The following is a 12565-nucleotide window of genomic DNA, read 5'->3' on the forward strand; positions in this document are numbered from 1 at the left end:
TCTTGTTACCCCGTGATAAACCTATGTGGAATTGTACTAATATGGGTAGTTTGAAAGACGATACTTGGGCAATAAAAATGAACATGTAGCAAAGAACCAAAAAGTGACAATGCCCATGGTGAAATTAAATTTAAATGTAAATGACATTATAGAAGATATAGCTGGTCATGTTGACAGTGCTGCCATTACAAAGATTTGAGATACACAGCCAGGGGAACTTAGTGAAAGTGAATTTATTGACATAAATGAGAAAAATGACTTTCACATAAAGGACAAAGATGTCCAAGAGTAAGTGGCATGAGCAAAAAACTTCCTAGTAAAGAACTCTTAAAGATGTTCCATGACATTGAAAGCACATAGGATAAAATGTTAGGAATGAATTCAAACTAAGAAAGGAGCACAACAATTTTTCAAAGCCTAAAAAAGGTGCTTGCTTTAAAAGCTGCATGATGAGAAGAAGGCAAGCGTTGTGCAACAGCTTTTAATACATTCTTACATAGAAATAAAACATTTAAATTGCCAACTTTCATCAATAATTAAATTACAGTTTATTAAGTAAATTTTAGTTTTACTATTTTTTCACTTCCCAATTCACTGATAACTGAGAGTAAGAGAATCTTTAACGTTTGAAAAACAATTTTAAAGTTCATGGAAAATTGTGCTTTTCCTCGTCTATTATTAAAATAGCTTTCCATGATTTCAGCTTGTATGGTCATTTTTAGAACCTGATACTATCATGTAAGGCAAAAATTAAATTGTACAAAAGAAACAACCTACAGCCCCTACTTCTCAACCAATGTCTTTTCCCCTAATATTACCCCCCTAGGAAACAGCAGCTATAATATTTCCATAGCTCTTTTCCTAGACTATCAATTTCAGATCTATTGATTTCCTGCTATAATAGATAATTTTGGTTCTGTTCATCCTTCCCTTCTTTCCTGGTCCCAATATAGTTTGCAACCATATTTAGTATAGTTAAAATTAGTTAATTTTCTTTATACCTATAAATAGTATTGCTGCTGTTGTTTAATCACTAAGTCATGTCCAATTCTTTTGTGATCCCATGGACTGTAGCCTGCCAGGCTCTTCAGTCCATGGGATTTCCCAGGCAAGAATATAGGAATGGGTTGCCATTTTCTTCTCCGGGGGAATCTTTCTAGCACAGGGACTGAACCCACATCTCTAGCGTTGCAGGCAGATTCTTTACCTCTGAGCCCCCAGGGAAGTCCATAATATAGCCTCAAACTTAGCCCTTGTTTTCTAAGGTATTCATAATATTTTTTCTCTGAACATTGACAAATACAATATTAGGGCCCTATCCATTCTTTTGAAACCTCTTGACTACCAATTCTGACATTCTGACATTTATACTTTTCATGTTAATCACCAAGTTTATTAAAGTTGTTCAGTTACATATTCATATATAAAGTGTTATAGTGCAGACTTTCTGGTGATGAAATTTCTGTTTTTGCATGTCTAAGAATGCTCTTATCTTCATTTAAAAAATATTTTGGCTAAATAAAGAATTCTAAGCTACATAATAAAAAAACTTTAAATTCAATACTTTAAAGATATTTCTCCACTATCATTAACTTGCATTGTATCTGACAAGATATCTGCTGTCATCCTTATCTTTAAATCTCTGTAACTTTTTTTCTACCTTCTTTTTTTCAACATTTTCTTTTCACCATGCATTTTAAGCAGTTTGTTTATGATGTGTCTTGATGTGTTTTTCCTCTACATATTTTTGTGTTTGATCTTTGTTGAGCATCTTGGATCTGTGAGTTTAGTGTTCCTTCAATTTGGAAAATTTTACCCATTAATTCTTCAAATACGTTTTGCCTCCCACTCCCTCTGGGGACTCTAATACATATAGTTGACATCTTGTGGTTATCCCACATTTCAATGATGTTCTATTTATTTTTTTAGACTTTCTCTGTTTCACTTTGGATCATTTCTATTATTGTCTTCAAGTCACTAATCTTTTCTCTGCAACCCTGCCATTAATCTAAATATACAGTGTATTTTTTATAACAGATTTGCTTGTTATTGTTGTTAATATTTTTCCATCATTATTTAACTTTTTGAACTTATGGAATAAAGTTATAAGTATCTGTTTAGTATTTTCTGCTAATACTCACAAAAGTGTCTCCTTTGGTTGTTTTTGGTGATTAATGAATTATTCTTTTCACTATAGTTAATGTTTTTCCACTTCTTTGCATTTCTTATCTTTGATTGGATACCAACCATTGTGAATTTTACCTTGTTTCTGTTCCTATATTCTTGAGTTTTGTTTGGGATATAGTTGAGTTGAAATCAATGTGATCCTTCCAGTTTTGTTTTCACCTGGGATCAGAGCTGGGTATAATATAGAGTTAATACCCAGCTTCCATAATAAGACAAGACCTTTCTTAGTATTCTTATCAATATCCCCTGAATTATGAAGTTTTTCCACACTGATTATTGGAGGCAGACACTATTCTTGGTTCTGTATGAACTCTGGGCACCTGTTCTCTTCATACTTTTGAGTGGTTCTTTTCTACCCTAGAGTAATTTTCTTATGCAGTTGTTCCAACTGGTTCTCAGTTGAATCTTCCAGAACTCTCTGACGATTGGTGAGTTCTCTTTATATATCTCTGTTGTGTCTGGCACTCTGTTCTGCGACTTCACTACTTTGTCTTTTCTCAACTCCAGTTTTATCTCCTTAATTCAGGAAGACCACAGGGCTTCCCCTGTACTGCACCACAGTCTGAAAACTTTCTTCAGACAGCAAGCTGGAACAATCATAGATCTCACTTTGCTTGTTTCAAAATTTCTCAGGAATCATTGTCCCTTCTTCCTGGCACTGATGACTTGAGTCCAGTTGTTTCATATATATATATATTTTTTTAATTTTTCAGACATGGAGAAAATTTCATTTTGCTACTTCTGTTTATTACTTAAATTAGCATTTGTATAATAAGAGCAGTGAAATGCAATAGGAAATTAATTAATAAAGAGAGAACCAAAAAAGAACCCTTATATTGAAAGTTTAAATGCCCAGAGGCATAAACATGTTACAAGGTATGATTATGCAAATATAAAGCAAAGTTTAAGACAAAAGTATCAACTCTTCAGCCTCATTTAGTATGAAGAATCATAGTTTGAGCAAAGATATCTTAACTCATGAGGACATCCCAGACACACTTTTTAAAAGTACAGTGTAATTTTACTAGTTTGGCTTATTAAATTGAAAATGGACTTGGAAAACTTCATGGAGAATTAGAGTTTAGATAAGTCACAATCAAAGTAATTAGATTATTTCTTATGAGCTCCTAGAAAAAGAAATCATAGTTGAAATTGCTAAATCCAAGATGGTATTCATTAGCCTAGCTGGATTATACTATTAATATAACCAACTACCTTGTCTAGTACATAAATACAAATCGTATTCAAACTTTCCTTTATTTAAATGTATAGATTACAAAGGATATTTATATAAATTATACATAAATTGATTTTCAAGTATATACATGTTGTACAAGTAACACCTTTGGAGAAGAATATGTAGATACCTGAAGCTTTCATTATACAAAAGCTAACTAAAGAGGGCATGCTAGATGCAACTCATTGGTTGGCTCTAATAGAGCTTGGAGTTTAATAGAACTCGAAGAATTATTCTGAATGGTTCAATTAAATCACATGTAAATCTTAGCTATCAATTTCTCATTTTATTTGACTTGCATTTTGAAGTTTTCTTTCATTGCCACCATTCATTTTTTTTTTTTAAAGCACACTTTTTAAAACAGCTCACTTAGTCTCAGAACTCTTGAATTCTATTTCCTAGAAAGTTCGTCAGTCTTTCTGACAATCTGGGACACAGTTTCTTTGGCTGTGATATTTTGACTAAAAGTCACATCGTTTTTACTTTCCTAATAATATATCCAACCTAGATAGCATATTAAAAAGCAGAGACATTACTTTGCCAACAAAGGGTCTGTCTAGTCTCAAGACTATGTTTCTTCCAGTGGTCGTGTATGGATGTGAGAGTTGGACTCTAGAGAAAGCTGAGTGCCGAAGAATTGATGCTTTTGAACTGTGGTGTTGGAGAAGACTCTTGAGAGTCCCTTGGACTGCAAGGAGATCCAACCAGTCCATTCTGAAGGAAATAAGTCCTGGGTGTTCATTGGAAGGACTGATGCTGAAGCTGAAACTCCAATACTTTGGTTACCTCATGTGAAGAGTTTACTCATTGGAAAAGACCCTGATGCTGGGAGGGATTGGGGGCAGGAGGAGAAGGGGACAGCAGAGGATGAGATGGCTGGATGGCATCTTGACTCAATGGACATGAGTTTGAATAAACTCCGGGAGTTGGTGATGGACTGAGAGGCCCAGCGTGCTGTGATTCATGGGGTTGCAAAGAGTCGGACATGACTAAGCAACTGAACTGAATAATATATCATCTTAATTGTAGGTATAAAGACTTCCTATTTTTCATTGTTGAGCTTTCAGAATAAAATGCTATTTTTAATTGTATAAATTTGAATATAAACCAAAATCTGAGGACATGAATTTCCAAAATGACAGTCTATTGCGTCATACACAGGTATACTAGACACTTATTTTAGTATGCATGTAAAGATAAGGAGGTCCAGCAGTAGTCTAAATCTAAGAGAAAAGCAAAATACTGGAGAGATGTGCTTCAAGATCAATAATTATATAGCAGCATAGGAGTTCAAAAGGTAGACAAGAAAGAGACCTAAAAGAGACCATTTAGAAAGAGAAATAGCTACTAATCAATCTATCTGAATCTAACTGGAAAAAAATAATTCTAGATGAGGCAAAATGGGAAAATCAAAGATCAGAGAGAATTGGATTTTAATTCATCTTTATACACTAGCTTATCAACAAAGTGACAGCTTAAACTTGTTTTTGTGTAAGGCAATGCTTTGCAAATACTCTAATAATATTTTATTCTAAGACTCAGCATTCATTTTTTTTTTTTTTTCTTCTGGCCCTAGGTGGCTATAAGGAATTAGATCTGTACTTCTATCAGAGAAAATCTGTTGGTTAAAATATTCTGGAGTTTTGTCTTTGGTTAAAACATCTGTTCATTTCAGGATACTAGATAATATTGAGAAATTATTGTCTACTTTGTAGGTGTAGTAGATGTGACAGGGTTTGTTTTTGTTTGTTTGTTTTTAAAGAGTCCTTATCTCTTAGAGCTAGAGTCTAAAAATTTACAGTTAAAATATATTTAACTTTTTTTAAATTTAATAAATTTGCTTCAGAATAAACCCAAAGATGGTGAGAGTGTAGGGATTTAGATAAAACAAGACTGGTTGTGAATTGATAAGTATTGAAATCATATGATAAGTTTTTACTACTATTTTCTCTACTTTTAAACTCCTCTGAAATAAAAGAGAAACAGAAAAAGTCATTTCATCATATATGTGCTTTGGTTACTTAATACCTGGTGGTGGTTTAGTCACTAAGTCATGTCCGACTCTTGCAACCCCATGGACTGCAACCTGCCAGGTTCCTCTGTCCATGCGATTCTCCAGTCAAGAGTACTGGAGTGGGTTGCCATTTCCTTCTACTCAGTTCATCACTTATTTAAGAAAGAGAATAAGAGATACCTGCCTTATAGGATTGCTTTGAGGAATAATTGAGTTAATTGATGTAATGTGCTTAAAATATTGCCTAACTCATGGAGGGTGCTGTGTAAATACTGCCTTTAAAGAAAATATTCTCCACTCCTTGTCCAGTATTTTAAATTAAATTTTTAATTTTGAGATAATTATAGATTCATAAGCAGTTTTAAGAAATAGAGAAATCTCCTGTAATATCTACCCCATCTCTCCCAATTGCAATATCTTGCACAACTATCGTACAACATCACAGCCAGAATATTAATGTTGACATAATCAAGATACAGAATATTCCCATTACTGTAAGAATCCCTCATGTTGCTCTTTTCAAGCTATACCACTATTATGTCCCTCCTTAACCTGTGATTACCACTAATCTGTACTCCATTATTTTATGCAGTCGTTTTAAGGATGTTTGTTAATAAAATAATACTGTATGTTACATCTTGAGATTGCTTTTTTTTCAGCTCAGCATCATTCTCTGGAGATTCATACAGATTGTTATTTTTATTAATCCTTATTGCTGAGTAGTATTCCATGGTATGGATATTCCACAACTTGTTTAACAATCTACTGTTCACTAAAGAATATTTGGGTTATCTCCATTATTTGGCAATTATGAATTAAGCTTCTTCTTTAAATATTTGTGTACATATTTTTGCATGAACATAAGTTTTCATTTCTTTGGGGTAAATGCCCAAGAATACAACTGTTCTGTCATATTGTAGTTTCATATTTAATTTTCTTGTATGCTGCCAAAATGGTTTCCAGACTGACTTTAATGTTTGAAAAATTCCCATCAGCAATGGATGAGTGATCCAGTTTCTCTACACTCTTTCCAGCAAGAATTGAAGAGTGTTATCACTATTTAAACAATTATTTTTAGCTATTGTGATAGGTGCGTAGTGATTTCTCACCAGGACTTTAATTTTTTTGGAGATCTTTTCATATGCTTATTTGCCATCTGTATATTCTCTCTAGTGGAAGGTCTGTCTGTGTCTCTTGCCCATTTTATAATTGGTTCATTGTTTAATGTGAGTTTTAAAAAATATTTTATCATTATTGTTCATTTGGCATTAAACAAATATGTACTGTATAATACTAAGTGCCAGGCCCTGTTCTAAGACACATTTGTGAATAAAGCATTGATCTGAATACTTATGAAATTTACATTCTAGTAGGGGGAGAATGGCAATGAGGTATATTGAACATGTTAGAATTACAATTAGTACAAAAAAATTAGAGCAGAGAAAAAAGAATATAAAATTATAGGTGCAGGTTGCAATACCAAACACTTTGTTCTTGCCTAAACACAGAAGAATATGCAGACACATTTGTCTTTTGAACAATAGTAAAGAAATGTAAGCATTAAAAACAAGGTTACTAATGTACTACAATGCTAGCCCAACCTGAAAAGTGGGTTGCTAGGTTTATAGCATGTTGGAGAATTATGGGGGTTGTAATAACTAAGATTTTTTTTTAATGTTAAGCACTAATGACTATACTTTGTGAAGTGAAAGTTGCTCAGTCATGTCCGACTCTTTGAGACCCCAAGGACTGTATAGCCCATGTAATTCTGTAGGCTAGAATACTGGAGTGGGTATCCTTTCCCTTCTCCAGGGGATCTTCCCAACCCAGGGATCAAACCCAGGTCTCCTGCATTGCAAGCAGATTCTTTACCAGCTTAGCCACAAGGGAAGCCCCTTCCTTTCCTCTACCATTTCACTGAATCTTCACATGAAGGTGTATTTTACATCTCTAAATATGTAGGGTTTTTTTTTTTTTTTTTTTTTAGTTAATTTACCCATGACCCTACAGCTTCTCCCATTCTATTTAGTAATATCAAACTATCAGAATTATTTATGTAATCCATTCTGGATTAAATAAATACACACATATACACTTCTGCCACATAGCCATTTTTCATTGCTAGACTTCAAGAATTCTTATGTCATCTACATTAACTGCCCCCTCTACTTTCTTTGCCAGGATCTTTTACTGCTTTATATGGCTAAGTTTATCATATTCATGTGTGGGTTTCATGGAGACCTCCTTAGGCTTTCAGTCAACAATACATGAAGGCTCTATTAATTGTTTTAATTTCCTGCAAAGTATTTGCAGAGGTTTCCTTGGTTGGTTATTATCTCTGACCATACAAGTTTAGTTTACTGAAGTATCTATCCCCATTATTTGTGTTTTTGAATGAAAATGATATGGATACCCAACATTTCAATAGTGGATTAACTGTATGTGGTAGCATTCAGAATATTTCATTTTTCAATGTTTAAAACTTCTAAATATTACTTGTTTATTCAGGATTAGTGCTATTTACTAAGTTAAATATTTTCCTAAAATGCGGAAATATCTTCTCCACCTTCTCCTTTCATTTCCAAAAACTGGATTTAGGAAGAAGCATTTCCAGAGACTCAGCATTTGTACATTTTCTTACACCTTGGTCAATTTCCTTCGTGCTTGACCACTAAACTACAAGCCCACCCATCCCAGGAGTTTTCTTGAGCTCCAAATACATAGTCAACAACATCATGAGTTCTATGGGTTTGAAGACAAATTCTTTTCCCAAAGACATGTACATTAAAACATTTTGGTGTTTGGGAAAAAGGATAACAGGATTCATTACAACCAAATTGATAAATATATTGATTTTCTTGATTGTGACTCATTTACATCTGAGTTTGAGAATTATCTGTACAGATATTTGGGGAAAATAATCCTGTATGAGGCTTAACCATTTAGGTTAGGTCAAATGTTATCACATTTTACATTAAATCTGTTTGCCCAGTGTCTGACCAGTTTTAATCTAGATTTTACTTTATCAGCGACCTTCTCTTTCCCTAACTTGAGTTAAACAAAAATTCCTTTTCACTTATTCTATCATGCATGCTGTGCTGTCTTCCTTTATATATTGTTTAGTATATCATTCCCATTTTCCCAGTGTAAGAAAGTAAGACTTTCAAAATTACATTTTCTTCAAGACCAAATATTCCATGACTTGGTGTAGTCAGACTACTATTTTAATGCCTGGATTTTTCTTTTTTTTTTAGTAGCTCTTGTTTCTACCACTTGTTCTTTCTTAATCTAGCAATACTTAGTTTTGTATGCAAAAACAAAGTGTTCTATACTTTTTCTTATTTTTGTCATCATTTGCCAAAATGAGACATCACTCCATTAAAAAACCTTATGCAAATTTCTCTAAAAAAGTTAGCATAAGCCTACAAAATTTGAAAATTTTTTAAGATTAATCACGTGTTATATGGTAGAACATACTTTTCAACCAGAGTCTGATTCCAAACCACAGACTCTCCCCACTTTGTTATACTGCCACAGGCTGATTAAGAAATGAGATTTGTCTAACTGACTCTATGGGCCAATATGTAGGGGTTAAAATATCAATTTGGTGCTAAGATAACATCGGTAATATACTGAGATGGGTAAAGTCTCTATTTCCCATAGCTCATGCCAAGGATAGTACTGTATGTTTTGGGAAGAAATAATAGGTTGGCCAAAAAGTTCACTCAGAGCTTTCCATACCATCTTATTGAAAAACCCAAATGAACTTTCTGCAATTGTTCTATTTCCCTAGGCGTGGTTTCACAATTTAACACAAGATAGTAAGCATAAGCACAGTAATTTGATTGCATGTTTTACTAGCTGGAATTCTCCTTAGATCAGTTTCTAAGAGGATTTGGATTACTTTGATTCCATTGCTCTATAAATCTTCATTCTCAGTAAATTTTCCATTGTTGGTAATGAAAGTATTTGGATATTCACACTTGAACCATTCCTTGAAATTTTGCCCATTAGTTTGCTTGAACCTCACAAAATAGTAACTTGTGTTCAGTAAGGAGACCAATAAAACACCATGTTTGGTGACTAAACCATTAAAAATGTCCTCTCACCCCTTCTACAATATTCTGTGACATATAGGAATTTCAGATTTGTCTGTTTTTAACAGCTAGTTGAAATATTTTTTGTTCCTATTATACCTTCTTCACACTCTTTGAGAAAGAAATTTCCCATAAATGAAAGAAAAAGAGAAAGAAATTTAAGAAATAAATTTGGAGAGAATTATGCTTATTTTACTTCCTTACCTTATCATTTTAGTAACCAACTGGTGATTGCCATTAGCAACCAGAGCTGCTAAATTCTGCTAATTCTAAAACAGTGTCCCATTAATCTTCAATACCTAAAAACAAAAGGCTCTCCATTAAAGTGTATAAACAGAATATGCATATTAAATTGACTTTCTAAGGTACGGTTTCTTTTAGATATCAAATTTGGATAAAGAAAAAAGAATTATCTTTGAATAAGATGAAAAACTACAAAATATGATAATTGAAGGATTTCTGTTTAAAACTCAAATTATTTAGCTAATCATGGCAACATTATTAAACTAAACTGAAATCAATGAGGTAAAGAGAGGAATCTACTTATAACTGAAACTAACCAAAAACCAAACAAATAAAAATAAACCTAGAATTAACAGGCAAAATCATAGTGGTTTTCTACTTCTGTTGCAGGAAGGGGGACCCCTTCCAGGGCCCGAAACTGGGCTCTTGTCTAACACTCGGAAATGAATTGTCTGAGGAGACACATGCTGACAAAGCAAGAGATTTTATTGGGAAAGGGCACCCAGGTGGAGAGCAGTAGGTAAGGGAACCCAGGAGAACTGTTCTGCCGCGTGGCTCGCAGTCTTGGGTTTTATGGTGATGGGATTCGTTTCCGGGTAGTCTTTGGCCAATCATTCTATTTCAGAGTCTTTCCTGGTGGCGCACGCATCGCTCAGCCAAGATGGATGCTAGCAAGAGGGATTCTGGGAAGTGGATAGACACGCGGTGTTTCCTTTTGACCTTTCCCGAACTCTTGTGGTTGGTGGTGGCTTATTAGTTCCGTATTCCTTATCAGGATCTCCTGTCATAAAACAACTCATGCAAATGGTTACTATGGTGCCTGGCCAGGGTGGGCGGTTTCAATCAGTGTGCTTCCCCTAACACTTCTACCAACATCTTTTGCTCCAGAGACTGATGGGTCACCTTTTCTGAGTGAGCCAAAATAAAATAACAAGAATTAAAGAAAAATACACCAAATATATATGAACCTGAAGTTGAGTGGTAAAAAATAAATAAAATAAAATTCCAGGAAAACCCTAATGAACATCTCATGGAAATTCCCATCTTCCTCTTTATGAAAACACCCAGAGGCAGTTCCACTTATGAATACAATCTCAGCTTGAAAACATATAAATACCTAATTGGGCACTTTCTGGTGACTGAATGCCAAAAGTCTCTGAAGAAAGTTGAATACAGAGAATGTAAACACTGTCATTGTCATTGAGTATATGTGCTCTGATTGAACTATCTTCTATTCAGGTTTCAGACCTTAGAGCATTGAAGGTGTGAAGAATCCTGGAGAGAGAGGAAAGAAAATGATAATTTTAACTTTTAAAATGCAGAGCATGACTTTTTCAAATTGTCTACCATCTCCCACCTCTCTTTATTGCCCACCTCGCTCCTCATCATTCTAGTTAGAACGTCAGCCATGCTCCTATCATCTAGCTGTTTTGAGTAGCTATGTTTTGCACATTGGATCTCTCTAATCTTCAGAAGAATAAAAGAGAAAAAACTACTTAAAAATAAGCAACCACACCTTTTAAATTTATCGTTTGTGACAAAATATTCTTATAACTTTGTAGTCAATATATGAATTGCTTTAGATTTAAGCACTGAGTCCTTTCATATATTAACCCAGTCACCAATTCATTATTAAATCTTAATATTAAAGGAATGCTTCAATTTCACCATCTATTTACATATATTAGAGACCCTGGAGAAAGAGTGAGTTATGGGATTAAATGAATATAAATGTCTCTGGGACTCATTAGTAAAATAATATATGAAATATTATTGTAGATATTGGAAAAAAGTGATGCAAATATTCCATTTATGTAATAATTGACAGTTTGATAGCCTAAACCATAACTTTTAACTTCATTCAAAATGCAATAAAAGTGAGATCCAATCTAAATATTCTTAAATGGAATCTGTAGGGCTTCAGTGGCCATGTTTCCCTTAGATTTCTCCTTTATATATGATACTTTAAAGATCGCATAGCATACTCAATGGCATTGATTCTAGGATGAACTCAATTTCTTCACATCATTCAACCTTTCATCAAGGTTATAAGAAAGGTGGAAAAATAGATCAAAAGAGACTGAAGGAGGTCAATAGCTTGGCATAAAATGCCACATAGCTATCCACTTAGGGCACAGTGAATAGAGCTGTGCATTGTTCATTCTCCTTGTTAAATAAAAAGGAAGAGACAAACCTCAAGTTAGGAGATTTCAGAGTACTCATATCTTTTATAGCTTCTTTTTGTACATCTTTATGGAAAAATGTTTTTATTAAAATATGAACATTTTAATTTCAAATACACATAGTATTCCTTTAAACCCAATGATCCTCATACCCCAACATTTGTAAATGTCACCTCTTAAAGGCTAAGAATGTTGTTTTGCGATCTTGCTCACCTATAGAACATATTCAGAGAGTTCAGAGCAAAACTTAAGTGGTCTATAAAGAATTGAGTCAAGGGCATGCCAAGGTCTCCATTGCAGACCAAGGATTGCTTCACAGCTCTGAGTCTTAGCTCATTATAACTTTCAGTAAAAGCAGACTAGAATAGGAAGGTAAATATCCATATTCTTTTAATAAGTCTTTTTGATTATACTATCAATTCTATTCTGACATCAGACTGTATGAATGCTTTTACCACCCCCACCCCCCCACCCCCTTTTTTGGTCCAATTTAAATTAACAGATTGGTTAATTACTACTGGAGAAGGAAATGGCAACCCACTCCAGTGTTCTTGCCTGGAGAATCCCAGGGATGGCGGAGCATGGTGGGCTGCACAGAGTCAGA

The sequence above is a fragment of the Dama dama genome, chromosome 20, assembly GCF_033118175.1.
Source record: "Dama dama isolate Ldn47 chromosome 20, ASM3311817v1, whole genome shotgun sequence".
In the NCBI taxonomy this organism is placed as follows: domain Eukaryota; kingdom Metazoa; phylum Chordata; class Mammalia; order Artiodactyla; family Cervidae; genus Dama; species Dama dama.